Source organism: Pseudopodoces humilis, chromosome 4, assembly GCF_049639895.1.
Source record: "Pseudopodoces humilis isolate 2021_Gansu_Grassland_sample_001 chromosome 4, ASM4963989v1, whole genome shotgun sequence".
NCBI classification, from domain to species: Eukaryota; Metazoa; Chordata; class Aves; order Passeriformes; family Paridae; genus Pseudopodoces; species Pseudopodoces humilis.
The window spans coordinates 41,570,642-41,587,137 of NC_142203.1; positions in this window are offsets into that span (position 1 = coordinate 41,570,642).

Genomic DNA, 16,496 nt, shown 5'->3' on the forward strand with positions numbered 1-16,496 from the left:
AAAATACAAAGTTATACCCTGAAATTTTTTCAAACACCTATTTATTTGCATTTTATTAATAATACAAGATAATTAGCCTGAGAATTAGTGACAGTTCATAAAATATATTAATTTCCTGGATTATTGTTCGTCTCTGTCCTCCATTGGCATGTCCTTACCAATATCCCTTATACATGTTCTAAGGGTTATAGAATGACAGTGAGTGTTTTGAATTCACAAACCAGTAAATTAGCCAGACTGCAGGTTAGTGAAGGGTTCCCTCTCAAGTTGTATTCAGCATTTGGGCTGTTAAAATAACATGAGAAAAAAATTTCACCACAATAAAAATAGTGACTGCCATTGTCGTAACATTAAAGGGCAGTATGCCACAACAGTGCAAATGATATGATGCATGTGCAGAGCAGAGACAGTCAAATGTCTTAATGTGAGCCTGATGCACAGACATAGGCAACAGGCATTGCTTTTACTTCTTAACATTGCTAAAATATAGTTTGTAGTCTGTCGACTGCTGCTACAAATAAATTATATTTGATTCAAATTTCAAATTTAGCTTCATTCCAGGAAATAGCCACCTGATTCTGTATTAGTTCATAAGAGAGTACTCGACTGCTGGTATTTCCTGCAGTAAAACCCTCTGTTTGTCTCTGAATGCTTTTTTGAGTCAATCAACTCCACCTATGACTCAGATTAAGAGCCTGCTATAGTCACAGCCTGAATTATTTGGTTCTTTTATGTTAATCTTGTCTTAAAAAAAGGTTGAAATCTAAATAGTCAAAAGGTTTATTTGCATTATTAGGCTCAATATCTGTTTATTTTGTAGAAATGACAGTTTTTTAAAGTCTTTGCTTTTAACAATTTTAAGTACATTCAGTTAGCAGCGCTTTAGGCATAATGAATGTCTAAGACACATGCAATTTCCAGCAGGGCTTTACACCAGCATTAATTTCATGAGGGATAAACTAGGGGGAAAAAAAACAACAAAAAAAAATGGATGTAAATCTTAAAGAAAAAAAAAGGTGATTTTTTTTTTTTTGGTTGGGGGTTTTCTGGTTAGTTGGGATTTTTTTGTAATGGAAAGTGTGAAAAAAGTAGCTCCTGGGTGCTTTACCTGTCAACAAGATAGCAGTTGTCATCTCTCGACAGACTAAGCAATGACTCTTCTGTGCAGCTGAGTGGGGAAACCAAATATAATCTCTTGCAGGTGTGACCTAAAGAAGACCAACCAAGCAGGAAACACACAACAGTTCCCTCAAAAATTCTTAATGGTTAGTGTCCCACCTGCATTTCTTTGTAAGTTTAAACATACCTAGACACATACACACATAAACTTAGAAGATGTAGATAAAAAAACAAGTATATGCACAGAAGAAATGTATCTGCGCTAATGTGTAGCTTGCTGATGTGTAAAAACATTTCATTTTTACATGTCTATATATATACACTTGCATGCCATACCTTTTTTGTTTATGTTATATTCAGGTGTGTAGACACATAAGTAGCTTTGCCTTTCCCAGTTTTTCCTTTCCTACGCCTTCCATGACCATTCTGTATGGAAAATATATATAATGAAAGCATTCGTAAAAGTGTGTGTAGTCACAAACACAGATATACATTAGATCTGTGTAGGAAAGTGGGGAGACAATGAGATAGATGTGCAGATAGGGGAAATGGGTTTGAATTCCTTGTGTTTTCCATGCATACATGCACGTGAGTATACCCACAAAGCACACAGACCTGTTTCCCTAGAAATCATAAAAAATGTCTCTGTTTATCCCAAGGCATAATTTGGTCAGATTTTTGTTATATGACTTTGTGCCTGGTGATTTAATATTGTTCTTCAAATGCCATAACTTCTATCTATTATATATGGTGATATTCATATACCCATCATTTATAGATAAAGCAAGGTAGTCACGGTGAAAGAAGGCATTGATCTTTCTTTTTTTTCTTTTCCCTATATAATGCATATTTTGGACCTTAAGAAAAAGTACAGACTGCAAAACAAAATGAAATGAGGGAAAGAAAAAAGAAAAACACTTCCATGGTTTGTGAATTCTTTCCAGGAAGTTGTACAAGAAGAACCCTTTTCATCTACTAGGAGATGTAACTTTAAATATAAGGCAAGTTTACTGATCTCTTTTTGGGTGGGACATAACTTGTATACTACTTTTGAATTGAGCTCTGAATATGAGAAGGCAGATGGAGAAATACTTGAAAAAGGAAGATGTGAGTTCAGAAAAATGAACAGCAAAGTGCTTTACATAAACTTCCAATAAATTCACCTGCAGCCCTAAAACATCAACTTATTAGATAAATGATTGCTCTTTTTTAAAGAGTTAGAATTCTTGCTTCTTCCTTTTCCCCCTTAACAGTAACCAGCTGGAGAGACCTATCTTCCATCTAATGATACTGTCAGTGAATAATCAATTTGCCTTCTGCCAATACATATGAACAAGAAATGTTGCCTAAACAAAGGACTCAAGGATATTTTCCTTTTCCCTTTTTCCCAGGCTGTGATACTGATTACACAGATTCTGGAAAGTGTGAATTCCTAGAAAATATTATTAAGACTCAAAGTGCCCTTTTCTTTCAATCTTCAATGCAAACTGCTCTTTTCTTCCCAACCTTACTTCTGTTTTAATTGTGTGTGTGTGTGTATGCACTAGTGTGTGTGCATGTGCATGTGTATAAGCTTTTAACAGCATTATGTTCTACCACATGAACACAACTTCCTCACCCAATCCTGCTTTGCTGTCTTGGGAAATCCTCAGATTTCCGATTTTATACTTTAGAAAAATCGTCTACTGAAATCATATGCTCTAGGGGAAATAGCCTAGTCACCACCAAATAGCTACAATGTCATTTCTCTGAAATTCTGGAAACCAATGATCAGTCTGTCTGCATTACCTGTGGAATTCTAATTTGGATATCAACACAAACAAGAATTCCAAAAGTAGCTTGAAAGAATTAAGAATGGGACAAGTCATGACAAGGAGTCTGCCTTTATATGAATTCATGCTGACAGGCTTCTCTGTGCTTAATTGGCGTGACAATTTTTATGCATAATTCAGAATGCATCATAGAACCACTGGTGTGGGTAGGTGTAGTGGCACACCACATTGGACTTCATCCCAGCTTTAGGGTGGTTTTCTGAATGCATATGATAATAAAGAAGAATTTCACTACTCCACAGTGGGTACAATTTACTCAGTTACATCCACATTCAGGTGATGTGAAGGACCGATGTCTAGACAATCCCTATTACTTTCTATTCACTGTATATTCACCAGGGGTAATCTGGTTCCAATGAATTATCTATCTATTCTACTGTACAAGTGCCTTTAAGGAAATAATTTACCTGCTCAATAAAAAACATATTCAGCTGCTCTTTTTTGTCTTGATGCATGCAGCTGTGTCTTAGGTGATGAGCAGCTGTATCCATGTGAAGGTGGGAAATGCAGACTTGGAGGGAATCAGTCATTCCAGAAAAATATGAATTCTCTTCTGGTTATTGCATATTATCCAAGGAATCAAAGTATGATTGCACAGATCACAAAAATTCATTTTTGCTTTAGAAGCAGAAAAATTAAGAAATGCTCTTTTGAAGTCAGACCAGATCCCACATGGATTATGCTTGATTTTGTGAAATGAATTTTACTACAAAGCAAAGTGCTGTAATACCTAAATAGTTTAAATGGAATGTAAATAAGGTCAAAATACCATTCAAAATCAATCTACTAATTTCCTTATGTGAACAGCATTGTGGACAACACAGAGCTGAAACTCTGGGTAAAGTGAGGTATAAGTCCCTGAACGTCTTCAGGCAATTTTTGCAAAATTTCACTCACCGTTTAGTTTAATGAAGTAAATTCATATCTTTTTATTACTCAAGGAATTGACAGACGTAATTGTTCTTGGAAAATCAAATATCTCTGTCGGGGAAACTTAAAAAACAACAAAACTAGAACATCACCTGGTTTTGAAGGTGTTTCTTATAAGGCAAGCCTCTGATGGGACACACATCTCTCCATCTGACTCTGCGTGTGTGCAATGAGTAGGATTTCCCCATGCATTTTAATTACTGTGCTGATGGCTCCAAAGGGAGATTCAAACCACTTAAAATTTGAGTCTCCCTATCTCAACATCCCAACTGTAACATCACAGCCATGTTGTATGGAGCTCTGAGTACCCTGGTCTGCTGAGTGTCATGGCAGGAGAGTTGAAACTAGATGATATTTAAGGTCCCTTACAATCCAGGCCATTCTTTGATTCTGGACAATTCTGTGACTATTTAATTAATCAGCCTGCTCTCCCAAAGTTATGCAACTGAACACATAATAACATAAATGACACTATCTCTTTCTGATAAATTAAACCATGGCTAAAAATAGTTGCCCACAATATCTAATGTTTTGGCCAGTTCAGAAAATGTTTGTGCTTTTTCAGAGAAATTTTAAAGATTAGTTTTCTTCTTTCTGGTCTTCTCTTTTCCATATATCCTCAAAGGCAGTGGATGCTCTTACAGGGTTAATTTTCTTAGCTTTTGGCTTTAAATTCATGGAACACATTGTGTCCAGCCTTAATATTTTACACTGTAAGCCATATCATCTTTTATCTTTTATTTATAGTGAACCTCATATTAATTTCTCAATAGCAGCTGGCACAGCAGGAGGGACAAGGCATTGATCTTCCAATTTATCCACTACTCTTACATATCCTGAGGTCGATGCAGTCCAGGGAGATTGATGGGCTCTGGCATCACTACAGCGGGTGTGTGTTTCTCATGCATGAAAATCAACAACAGGAAACCAAAATGTGACAATTGACAGTAATATCGGAAACCTCTGTAATAAAAATAACAGGATGGTCTTCAATAATTTAATGAAAAACTGGGTATTCCATAATGAAAAATCAGCCATGTAAGAGTTTATCTGTACAGGTTTGTGAGATCCTGGGCATTTGCAACAGCTAGGTAAGAATGCACATTTTCACATGCACAACATGCTTATATGTTCTTTCTCTCACCTTGCAATATGATTCACAGGGCTTCACTTGAAATTGTGACTTGTATTTCATGCATACAGCCTGATAGGGACAGACCTCTGAGGGATCAGAGAGAGAAATTATGGTCTTATCATTACACATTGTTTGCAGTTGCACAACAGGGTTTGAGAGATCCTGCTGTATCATGTCCAATTTTTATCTTTTTAGAAACAGGTTGATCTGTGTTATCAGTTACAAACAACAGGTGACTCCTATTGCCCAACACCAGTTCTGTCTCCCATCTCTGGTTATATGAAGAAAAGAAGGGGATGCTAGCCATCTAATGTTTATTCTTTGTGCAATTTACAGAAGGCAGATTATAGGACTTGGTAGACAAAATTTTAAACATATCATCACCTTTCTCTGCTGAGTGTGTCTAAGCACAGAAATGCTGTCCTACTCGAAGAAGTATCTATCTAAAATTTGCTTGTCTAAGATGTGCAGTGGTGGAGCTGATTCTTTAAGGTACTTTGAGCAGCAATCACTGCATGACCCAACACTATGAAAAGCTACAGGTAAAACTTTAGCTTGTGTTTCTAATTATGCAACATACAGGAAATTATTAGAGTCAGTGTAACATTCAATGATTTTTCTCTTATGTGGCTTTTGATGTTGTGGTTAGTTTATTTTTCTCCTTTATTTGCTATGTTTTAATTACCCAGAAAAATAGTAACGGCTCCTGAAGTTCCACCACAGTGCTAGAACATTCTGGCTCCACAACCCATGACCTGGATAGGGGAATCTGGAAGACACTTAGGTTTTGGAATCAAAACCAGCCCTCCAGTTGGTGATTAAATAATAAGAGTGAGACAGAGAGAGAGAGAGAGGGAGAGAGAAACGTTCCATGACATAGCCTGTGTACAAGGCAAGGGGACATATTAAAACTAAAAAATCCACATTAAAGATGGAGCTACTGCATGTGATATAAACATAGGATTCCAAATACAGAGATAGATTCTTCACTTTGGAGCTCCATCCACGGATAGCAGTGTTCAGGTACATATTACTTATGAAATTAAAATTATTTTCATCCCCTATGGGTCTTAAGACATCAAAAGGAAGGAAGGAGTGTGGTATCTTTCTACCAGGCAGTTTAAAAGCTCTGGAAGAAAAACTCTTCTGCTACTCAGGATGTTCTCATTTCTCTGGTATGGAGGCATGGATTCGCTCCCTTTAACAGTCCAAGACGCAGTGTTTGCATAAAAGATGCCATATGACCTGTTGAGCTTTATGTAGTAATCCTGCTATTAAAAAAACCCCGAACAAAGCTCACAGTTTTAATGGCCATAGTAAGCAGAATATCTTACTTAAAACTCACAGCATGACCCCCAGGTTATGGGGGGCTTTAACATACAGCACAGAAATTGCAAGAAACTACTGTGAGCTGTTTTTATACTATAAAGTTTTTTCTGACTATGAAGACCCTGTATTCTTAGAAATTCAGATTACTGTAAAGAATCTCTGCTTTTGAAATGTGTTTTCTATGAAAGGATAAGAAGTATCTGAACATTTACCCAAATATAGGAATGTGCTTAGGCTGGGGTTTTGTCAAGTTTTTAAAAATATATTAATATATTATTAGGTACTCGCTTTTTCTGTGAATAAAACAGGAGATCCTGATAAAATGAAAGAGGCTTTTCTTGTAGTATTTCTGGACATAAAGAGTAATAGACGTGCCAGAGATTTCACAAGTAAGACTGCTTTTATGATATTTCCTTTTCAATTTTTAAATTATATTTTACTATATTATATTTTATGCAGTTCAATAATGTCCTGAGTGCTTCAGGTACAGGTGAGATAAATAGTGCATAAACCCCGCCAGAATGGCTTCTGTCCCAAAGTGCTTACAATCTGAGTTCATGCAATGCCAAGAAGAGAATAACAAAAGGGAATAAAAGAGGAAAATACATAGGCTAGATAATTTTGTCTACCAGTCTGTCTACCAGTTCAGAGACGGCATACATGCTTAGCAGTAGTTTCCTGTGAACACACAACTTGTCCCGCAAAATATTTTACAGGCTTTGAGGGAAAAAGGGGAAAAAACAAAAACAAAAGGGAAAAAAAAAACATTTACATTTCATTGATGTTTGCTTTCCATTATCTATGTACATTCATCCTTACAGTGATAAACCTCTGAGCCCAAGAGGATATCCAGAGTTACCCAGACAGCCTTTGAAAGGAGACTCCTGCATCACTGATACAGTCATCTCACTTGACATACAGTGAGTTTTTTAGGAGCTCTCAAAAACACCTTGGAATTAATAAGATTTTCTACAGAAAGGCTAAAATATTCCTCTTACAGACAGAAAATACCTTCTTTTTACCATACATATCAGTAGTAATGCATACACTTTGACTCATCTATTTTTTCCATTCTATAGCTGCACCATTTCTCTGATCATTCTACTACTGTGAATGGCCCTGTAGATAGGGAAGTATCACACATGGTGCAATGCCATTAGTATTTCTTTGTCCTCATGAAGATTACACATAGTGAGATCAAACTGTTACTGCATAGCTGACAGCATACATATGAACAATTAATATACAAATGCTTTTTCCACACCTCTGACGCTGTCAATTTACTGCTCCAGTTCCTACTAACATTCAGTTCTTCCCTTACAATGATCTGATCAGCCTCTATCCTTGGCATTTCCCTCCAGCTGAATGTCATTAATGAATTTCTCCAACAATTGCTTTTATTTTTTTGTGAGCTCATTACTGAAAATCCTAAGATAAAATTTGTCCTAAGATTCCTGAAGAATTCCCCAACATCCCATCTGTAACATGGTGTATTGTATTTTAAAAATATTTTAACCAATATGTTCAACTCTTGCAAGTCCCAAATGACATTAGTTAATGACAAATATGAAAATATGTAAGTAACTATAAAAAAATTGAACTCTTACTTTTTCCTTTTTTTTTTTTTTTTTAATTTAAGCAACACTTTTTGAAAGCAGACACAACAACCTTGCAGATCCTTTGCATTCTGAAATAGAAAAAAAATAATTTATTAATACCACCATATCCCGTGAGCTCGGTCAAGGAAGCTCCTTATGTAATGGAGACCAGGTGTGGAGAATTTTGATAGTGAACCTTGAGGAATCAGTTTAGAATGACAGGACAGGCTCTTTTATATATATGTATAAATATAAATATATCTATATATACATTTACCAATTGTTTTGCCTGGAGTAAAGAGGAGGGTGATTCTGTCAAAACTAGGGAGATATCTATAACTGCATTACAAAAATATTTCAGCGTGACTTTTTTTTTTGGTCAGCAAAGAAACAAGTAGGAAAAATATTATTTCATTTTCAAAGCTTATTTTACCTTTCCAAAATAAGAAATTTTCAAATTTTTGACTCCCTACCTCTCTGGACCTCTGCTTTGTCTTTTACAACTCTGATGCTTTCACACTGCACCTCTATAGGATGTTTGAAGTTTGGCCTGGCTACTCCCGTCCTCCTCCAGAGCATTTCATTTGAAGTGTTTTCTTATAAAGGTGGAGAATGAGAACCTTGTACAAGTGTGTGTGTGTGTGTATGCTTGTTATTATCCAGTTGATAATATACTGTCATCTACAAAGAATTAAACTGCAGTATGTATTAGTAGGAAATGGGAAAATAGCAAGGTGTGGTGCCATTGGGCAAATGCTTAGCACTGTTCCTGATGCCATGCAACTGCAGCACCAGGGAAGAGGATGGATTCTCAGGAATATGCTGCAAGGCACACCAGGGGCACCAGGTTATACTCCCAGCCCCAGGGAGACCCTGTCCTTGCAGTGCCCCAACATTCCCAGAGAACAACGCTGGTCAGTTGTTATCAAGACTTTGACCAAGCTTATTACAGCTGGTAACTCAGACAAGAAGAGAGTAGAAGAGACTAGAGTTCTAAAATGAGTAATGCGATCTTATGTTGAATGCAGGAAGCAGTAATGGTAGCAAAACAGATAAAAATAGGGTGAAACACAGCTTGCCATGCATTTTGGGAAATAGCTGACTGTAGTACTAGGGCACTATTAAATTCCTGTAGTAATGCCCCCTTTCTTGGCACAGACCAAGGAGGATGAAGTATGGAAGTTTTCAAATTGGATGTGATAGATAATTAATGAATTTTCCATTTTTCCAGGTGGGTGTCCATGTACTGCACTCCTCACTGCACCATATGATCACCTACGACAGTGCACTAGACTATGATAACGTAATGACATATGCTGTTTCTCCACCTGCCTCCTCACTAGGTTAGAAGACATTTTGGACTGGATGTACTGCACTGAATGAACTTGCTTTGAGAGAAATATGTAAATAGACACATTTATTGATAGTTTTGAATTCTGAAGGGAAAACTGATGAGCTATATCTATAGTGCTTGTATTTCTCAAGAGTTTTGATTCTAGGATTTTTGGGCTATAACCTGACAATAAATACATCAATGATTATTGTAGAAGGTGTAAAGGAAGCATTTTCTGGGTGAAGCAATACTTAACTCACCTACAGCAGGTGAGTTGAGGCCCAGGTATTGCTCCTGTTGTTGTCCCTGAAAGTAGGATTTAGCACCCAGCGTGCAGCAAAGCAACTCAAAGAGTTAAGGCATTTGTTTATTTCATATTTGTACCAAGATGGGAGCTAGCTGGCAAATCCACACAGCTAGAACCCATTCTCAAAACTTTAAATACATTTTAGCAAACTAAAAAAATCCCTTCTATTTGCTGCAAGTTACTTAGTTCTCTTAATTAGTGTTCTACCATCTATTGGTTAAATGATTTTCTCTCTTCTCATGCTAATTAGTCTGCATGCTGGGTCTTTCTCTTGAGTCTATGGGTTTCTTGGGTTAGTGGTTGTGACAACTTAAAGAATGCAGCTGCATGTCTCAGAACACTGTCAGAGAGGGATAAGCCACCACAGCAGAACTCATGATGTATGCAGGTGGAAGCAACAGGAAGATGATAATTTCCAGGACTTGTGAGGTCGATCTGGGTAACACAACCAGAAAAAAATCTCCCATGAAGGAAGGCAAAGTATGGGAAAGGAAAGAAGTGCTTATGGACATGCCATCTCAAGTTATGGGCATGGCATTTACACCCCATGGATACCTGAGCTTTGGACTGTGTAAAAGGGGTATCTCTGGAGGAATGACTTTGGGGATCCCCACAACCAAGAAGACCAGGGTGAAGGACCTGCAGGACACTGGTGGAGGAGATCCACCATTCACATGGTGGTGATATCTTTGCTTAATCTCTCTCTCTCTAAGAGCCCTGCTGCCGTCAGAGAGTACAGAGCTTTTTGTGGTCTTACTGTATGCACCTCTGCACAACAGCTTATCCTCATTAGACCATAGAATCAGATTTTAAATTAAAAATATATGGAAACTTCAATTTCTTCATGGAATCTGTTGAAGATTCCATAACTAAAATCTCACACATATGTATACAGTGAATCCAGAAAATAAGTTTTGACTTGAGAAAAAAGCACAGATGAAAAAGCCTACTCGCTTGTGGAGAGAGCGCTCTGTGTGATTCAGTGTGTGCCCCAGTAGCCAGGAGGGCAAGCCCCACCTCAGCATGCACCACACACAGCATCACCAGCCAGCCAAAAGATGGGGTCATCTTGCTGGATTGAGCCATGGTGAGGCCTCACCCCAAGTCCAGCGTGCAGTGCTGGGCACTAGAGTTTAGAAAGGATGTGAAGGTCCCTGAACACATCCGGAGGAGGGGAACATAGCTGGTGGAAGAGCTGGAAGGAACATCCTGCGAGGAGCAGCTGAGAATTCAGTTTTACTGGCTTGGAGAAAAGGAGGATGAGAAGTGAACTGATGCTCTGTACAGCTCCCTGACAAGGGAAGTGGTGAGGGAGGTGCTGATCTTTTCTCCCTGGGATTCAGGGATTAGGTAGAATTTCTATTATCAAGAGGTTAGTCAAACCCTGAAACATGTCTATCAGAGAGGTTGTTAGTGCTCCATGCCTGCCAGTGCCTTAAAAGGAAACCTTTGGTCAATGGCCTTCAAAATATTCTGTGTGTTGGTCAGCTCTTGAAGTGTTCAGGCAGTGAAACTAAATTCTCACTGTAGGTCACTTAGAACTGGGTCTACTTTATTCCAAACAAATGTTTGTATAAGCTGCTAAAACAAATGAAACCAAAAAGTGTTTTTCTGACATTGCACCCACTTCAGAAATCTTTGCTACATTTCCAATGGCAATGCTCTCTCTTCTGGGACTTCAGCCAGCACCCCTTCACAGACTTCTAAATGTTGTGCTCTGGGTTGTGCTCACTCAGGTCCTGAAAGCCTTCAGACTCAGGGATACCACAGACACTCCAGGCAGCTCACTCCACTCCTGTGCTTATGATTCTTACAGGGATTTTGATTTCTCTTACCTATCTCCAACTTGAATCTTTCTAGTTTCACAAGATGTTCCTGTCATTCCCTGATCAGGAAGCACTAGGAAGAGACTGGCCCTATTCCCTCTGCGACCTCCCCACTGTGGTGTGCTCTCTGGTGCTCTAACACCTCCTCTGCTCCATGATGAACCAGCTCCAGCCTTGACACAGACTCTCCTTGACTCTCCTGAACCTTTCTTGTTTGTTTTTTCTCTTTCCTGCCTGGGATCCCAGCAGGATGCACGCATCAGATGATGTTTGATGGGTGCTGAGCAGAGAGGATCACTTTCATAAATTTGTATTAAAACCTGTTTTTTGCCAATACCTTTGACAATGACTCTTTGAGCAGCCTAATCACTCTTTTGTGACACTTGAGTGTACAAACCTTTTTTATCTAAAGGTTTGTTTCACTCCATTCACTCCTTTTTATTCTTCTCTAAAAATGTATTTTTTATCAAGGCTCTGTGAGAAGTTCCATGCATTTATGTACAACTCTCAGTCATCCACAGGCAGCATCTTTCCCACCCCTCCTTCCCATCTGTTGATGTCAGTTCCATGCACTACTGTCAATCACCTTAGTGTCTCTTACCTAGCCAGCTGCTCAGCAAAATTTAACACAGCATTATTTCTTTAGTTATTTAAACTACTGGCAGGAAACATTGCTGCAGTCTTGTTACTGATAAGTTATCACATTTCACTTCCTCAATAGGATGTAACTGAAATCATAGAAATACAGCAGTGTAAGACAACAATGAGGCAGTAAGTCATGAAGTGAAGCAGTAGAGCAAGGAAGAGCATTTTAACAGAAAGAATGCTGTGTGAAGCCTTGTGCTGATTACAGAGTCCTCTGGACCAGGCCCCCAGTTTTACAAACTGGAATATGGCTTCTACACAATGGATGCTTCTTGACATAGCTTTGTCAAGCGAAATGTGCTAAAAACAGAGACATAATTTCCAATTTTACTTTGTTTTACTGAGCACCCTGAGGAAATCAGTATCCTCAGCAGTAAAATGGGAAAAGTAATATTTACCCACCTTTGACAACTGCATCATGACCCAAGGATCAAAGTGCTATGCATAACTAAGTATTTTTAGTACTACTACTTTGATGTGTAAATCACAGACACAATTGGCTGTAACTGTCTTTGAAGTTGTTCTGAAATATTATACCATATTCCTCTTCAGCAGTAATTTAATTTGTTAATTAGTGATATGACAGACCATAAGAATCTATTTGGAAACCTTCCAATTGGTCTTCTCAACGTGTCTGCTGTGAACATGCACTTACTGTTCAGTAGGCAGTAAATGTCCTCAAATTATTATTACTGATTGCATCATTTTCTCAGTGAAAGAATTTCTGTAATTATAAATCTTATTTTTGTTAATATAATTTTATGATCTGGTTCAACTATCATAAATTATATTTACAAAACCAAAGTTGTTAATCATTTAACCTACCTACTCCTACCTTAAGACTGGTTTAGTACAGATGCAGTTTTCCTTGGAACTAGGCAGATCTGCTACAGGCCATCAGACTTCTGAAGCCAACATTTCATCAGAAAATAGTCAGTAGTCCTTGGACCATCCAGTGAACTTAACTGGTCAAACAGCCACACATCATCTTTCAAGAGGAAAATTCAAAATTGTTTTGCCACTCCCATACAGCCCCTTTCTCTGTGTGCATCTGTTTCAGAGTGTTGCATAAAGGGGTTAAAATGTTGTGCTAACTGAAAACTTTTGATACTCTTTAATCAATAAATTAATTTTCATACCTCCATGTTGTGAATCCAATACTATGGTTGAAAAAAATATATTTCAAGTAAGTTTCAAGTTTGTGGAGTAGTACTTACACAAGGCTTTTTAAAGATCAAATAAACAGTCAAAGATAAAGCAGAGCTCATATTGCATCATAGTTTGATAAAGAAAAACTTGGAGATTATGGCACTTCAGGGCTTTTTTATGATGTTCAAGATACTTTGAAAATCAATTTCTACAGGATGAACCATGTTAGGTCATATGACCACGTAGTCTGAGAAATGGCTATTTTGGACTATTAAATCTTAATACTATAACAACATTGTAATACTGCTACAAAAAATAGCTTCTAGTTTGGAAGGATATATTATTATTATTATTATTATTATTATTATTATTATTATTATTATTATTATTATTAAGCATTGATTGGTAAGTAAAACTAATATCTAAGTCAAAAAATAAAGATTGTTTTTATTCATCTTCTGTTTTTTTTGCTTTCCATGCAGAAATGTGGTTTTACAAAAGCTGCTTCAGATGAAAGGTTAAGAAGTTATAAATATCCAAAACCTCTTTTCCTTACTTTATCTGCTTTAAAATTGTAGTATTTGTGACCTGCAAACTGCTGAGCCAGCTGTCTCCACCAGGGCTTATTTTGCAGTTCCTATCAGGTTTTAAATATAATTATAATGACAGTTTGTCATCATATACAGGAACAAATAGAAGACATTGCAACAAACATAATTTTAAACTAGAGATTCATAATTGAGATTTCAATAGAAAAATCAGTTTTTTACAGAAATCTAAATTCTTCAGTGGTAGTTTTATATCATCATTTTAGTTGTCTCTATTAAAAAAAAATCCATAATGCTCCAGTTCCTAGAATGAATACTTAATTTGTAAATTGTGTTGATGTGTTTGGTCAGCCTTCTGCTGGAAATATTTCTTAAATACACAGGAGTGCTGTTATCTGAGGAGATAAGAACTGTCATATACATGATTAAAATAGGCAAGATAGTAAGTTATTAACAGACAGACTATACTCATTGTCTGCTACTGAGAAATTAGTGGCAAAAAGGACGTTCTAATTATCTAATCTATCATCCTGTCAATGATTTTTCTTAACTTTTCCAATGTTTTGAGACATTTGAGATAATTCAGGTTTATTTTCCATCACAGTGAAATGCTATGGCTAAACACTCCTTATGTCTTCCACCACATATTCAATTACTTAACATTACCCTATCATTTTTAATAGTACACTAGGTTATTCTAGCCTATATTTCTCTTTGATTTTGGAATATCCAGCCCACGAGAAAGTCAAGTACTTACGCAGGCAGGTATTTTTAAATCGAGAGTGGTATGAAAATGTAGAGAGTATCCACAGGATGATAGTTCTATTTTAAAATGTTGAATGATTCCATTTTGCGGTCTGTTTGACTACCTACAGTGCCTAGAGGAAGTGCAACAGTTGAGGCAGAGGGAATGCTGTGTTTTATCAAGGGTGACATAGGCTGCGCGCTTACTTGACGTTATAGAGAAGGATGCAGATACTACAGTACTTGAACTACCACCGTAACGGTGAGACACTGTACTTCAGACAGAATGTAACTGCCCAGATAACACACAAGAAAATAACTGCATTTGATTGGAAGAAACTGTGATACTCTGAAGTATATTCCCTTAATCCTAGATAAAACACACCTGAGAAAACCATTAAACCATGCTCAATTTGAGGAAAAGCTTTTTTGATACAAGCATATTTCGGTAGGACTTTTGACTAAGAGCACCACTGGCAGCTCTCGGTGACCCTGGCTAGTTTGCCATACATTTTCAATTCTATTCTGCTCACTGAGGACAAGGAATTCTAAACCTGTCGCTGGTGGCCCTATACATAAAATTTTCTGTGATGACTTCTGCTTTGGAACATTTGCTGGGAAACAACAACTGAAAAAAGAGACAATTAATCCCTTTTAATATTTGTGCACACATCTGCAGAAGACATGTTTCTTGTGTTGACTTTTCCCTTGCCAGACATATCTTTGGAGGCAATCATGTCACAATCATCTCTGTTATGGTGGGGAGGATTATTTTTGTAGAATCAATTGCTTTCTCTCTTGTTTATTTTATTTCCAGTCATCCACCTGAAGACATCACTAAGGAAATTTTCTAAGTGTCAAGTCTAGACTATAAATTATACTTAATGTCTCTGGTAATTGAACCATGGGCTTTCATCTATACATCATTGAATGAGATTATGTTTCAGGGCATGAGTTAAGAATTTTAAGAATACAGCAATTTTTAATTGCTAAGCTTTCAGAAAATTTCTTCACATAGGGGAAAGACACTCAAAGAGCTTACAGTTTAGGAAGAATAGACTCTTAACCTTGCTGTTGATGTGCATGATACAATCTTAGGAAACACAAAAAGTACTTAAATGTCTATTTTTCTTTTCACTGAACAAAAAATTTCAACAGGGAGAATCAATTAATAAAGGTTAAGTAATACTTTTTCTTAGCACAGGATCTCAAAATTTAATGGCTTCAGGTCGTTTAGAAATTAAGTCAGAGTTGCAGTCCTGATAAAGTTAGATCTTTTTAGGTGAACCTAATAATATTATGCTTGACATAAACACGATAGAGTGCAGTTTTATTCCAACAATATCTGAACACACTACTTAAATTTTGTGTCATTTTCACTGAGCTGCTGTCTTTCTAAAATTAAGGAGTCATATTTAAATTTTTTAAAAAGAGGTTAATTTGTCGACCTCAACTTTGTTTAATTGCTACTAATGCATTTTATGCTAATTAAGCATGCCTTCTGAACAATTCCAGGAGGAAAAAATAAAGGCTTTAAGGTAGGAACCTAATCCAGTGCCCTGGGGCTGTAGGCTTCTAATTCTTTAATTTTAATCTACCAATTATATGCATTACATCAATAAATATGTCATAAAGAATCTATTGTTTCAGCAACCTTTCACCTGCCATTGCTTTAAATCCTATTAAAATAGGAAAAGGAAGAACTGACTAAAACCTCAGCATTTTCCTGGTGAGACCTTAAAATCTCCAATGTCAGTTGTCCATGCATAATAGTAAATATAATATTGAGGAAGAACAGAGTTACTTGACTCAATAAATATGTTTTATCCCTTAGATATGATTTGCCATTTTTAACTTTCAGTCCTTCACTTTTAAACATTTATAATGGTCTTAAAATTTAGCTCTTCTCAATTGTAAAAGAGTTCTACTCGTATTTTGCAGCTGCTTCTCAGTTAATAATCTGCACATACCCAGCCTATTAAAGCGATAGAAAAGAGTGCA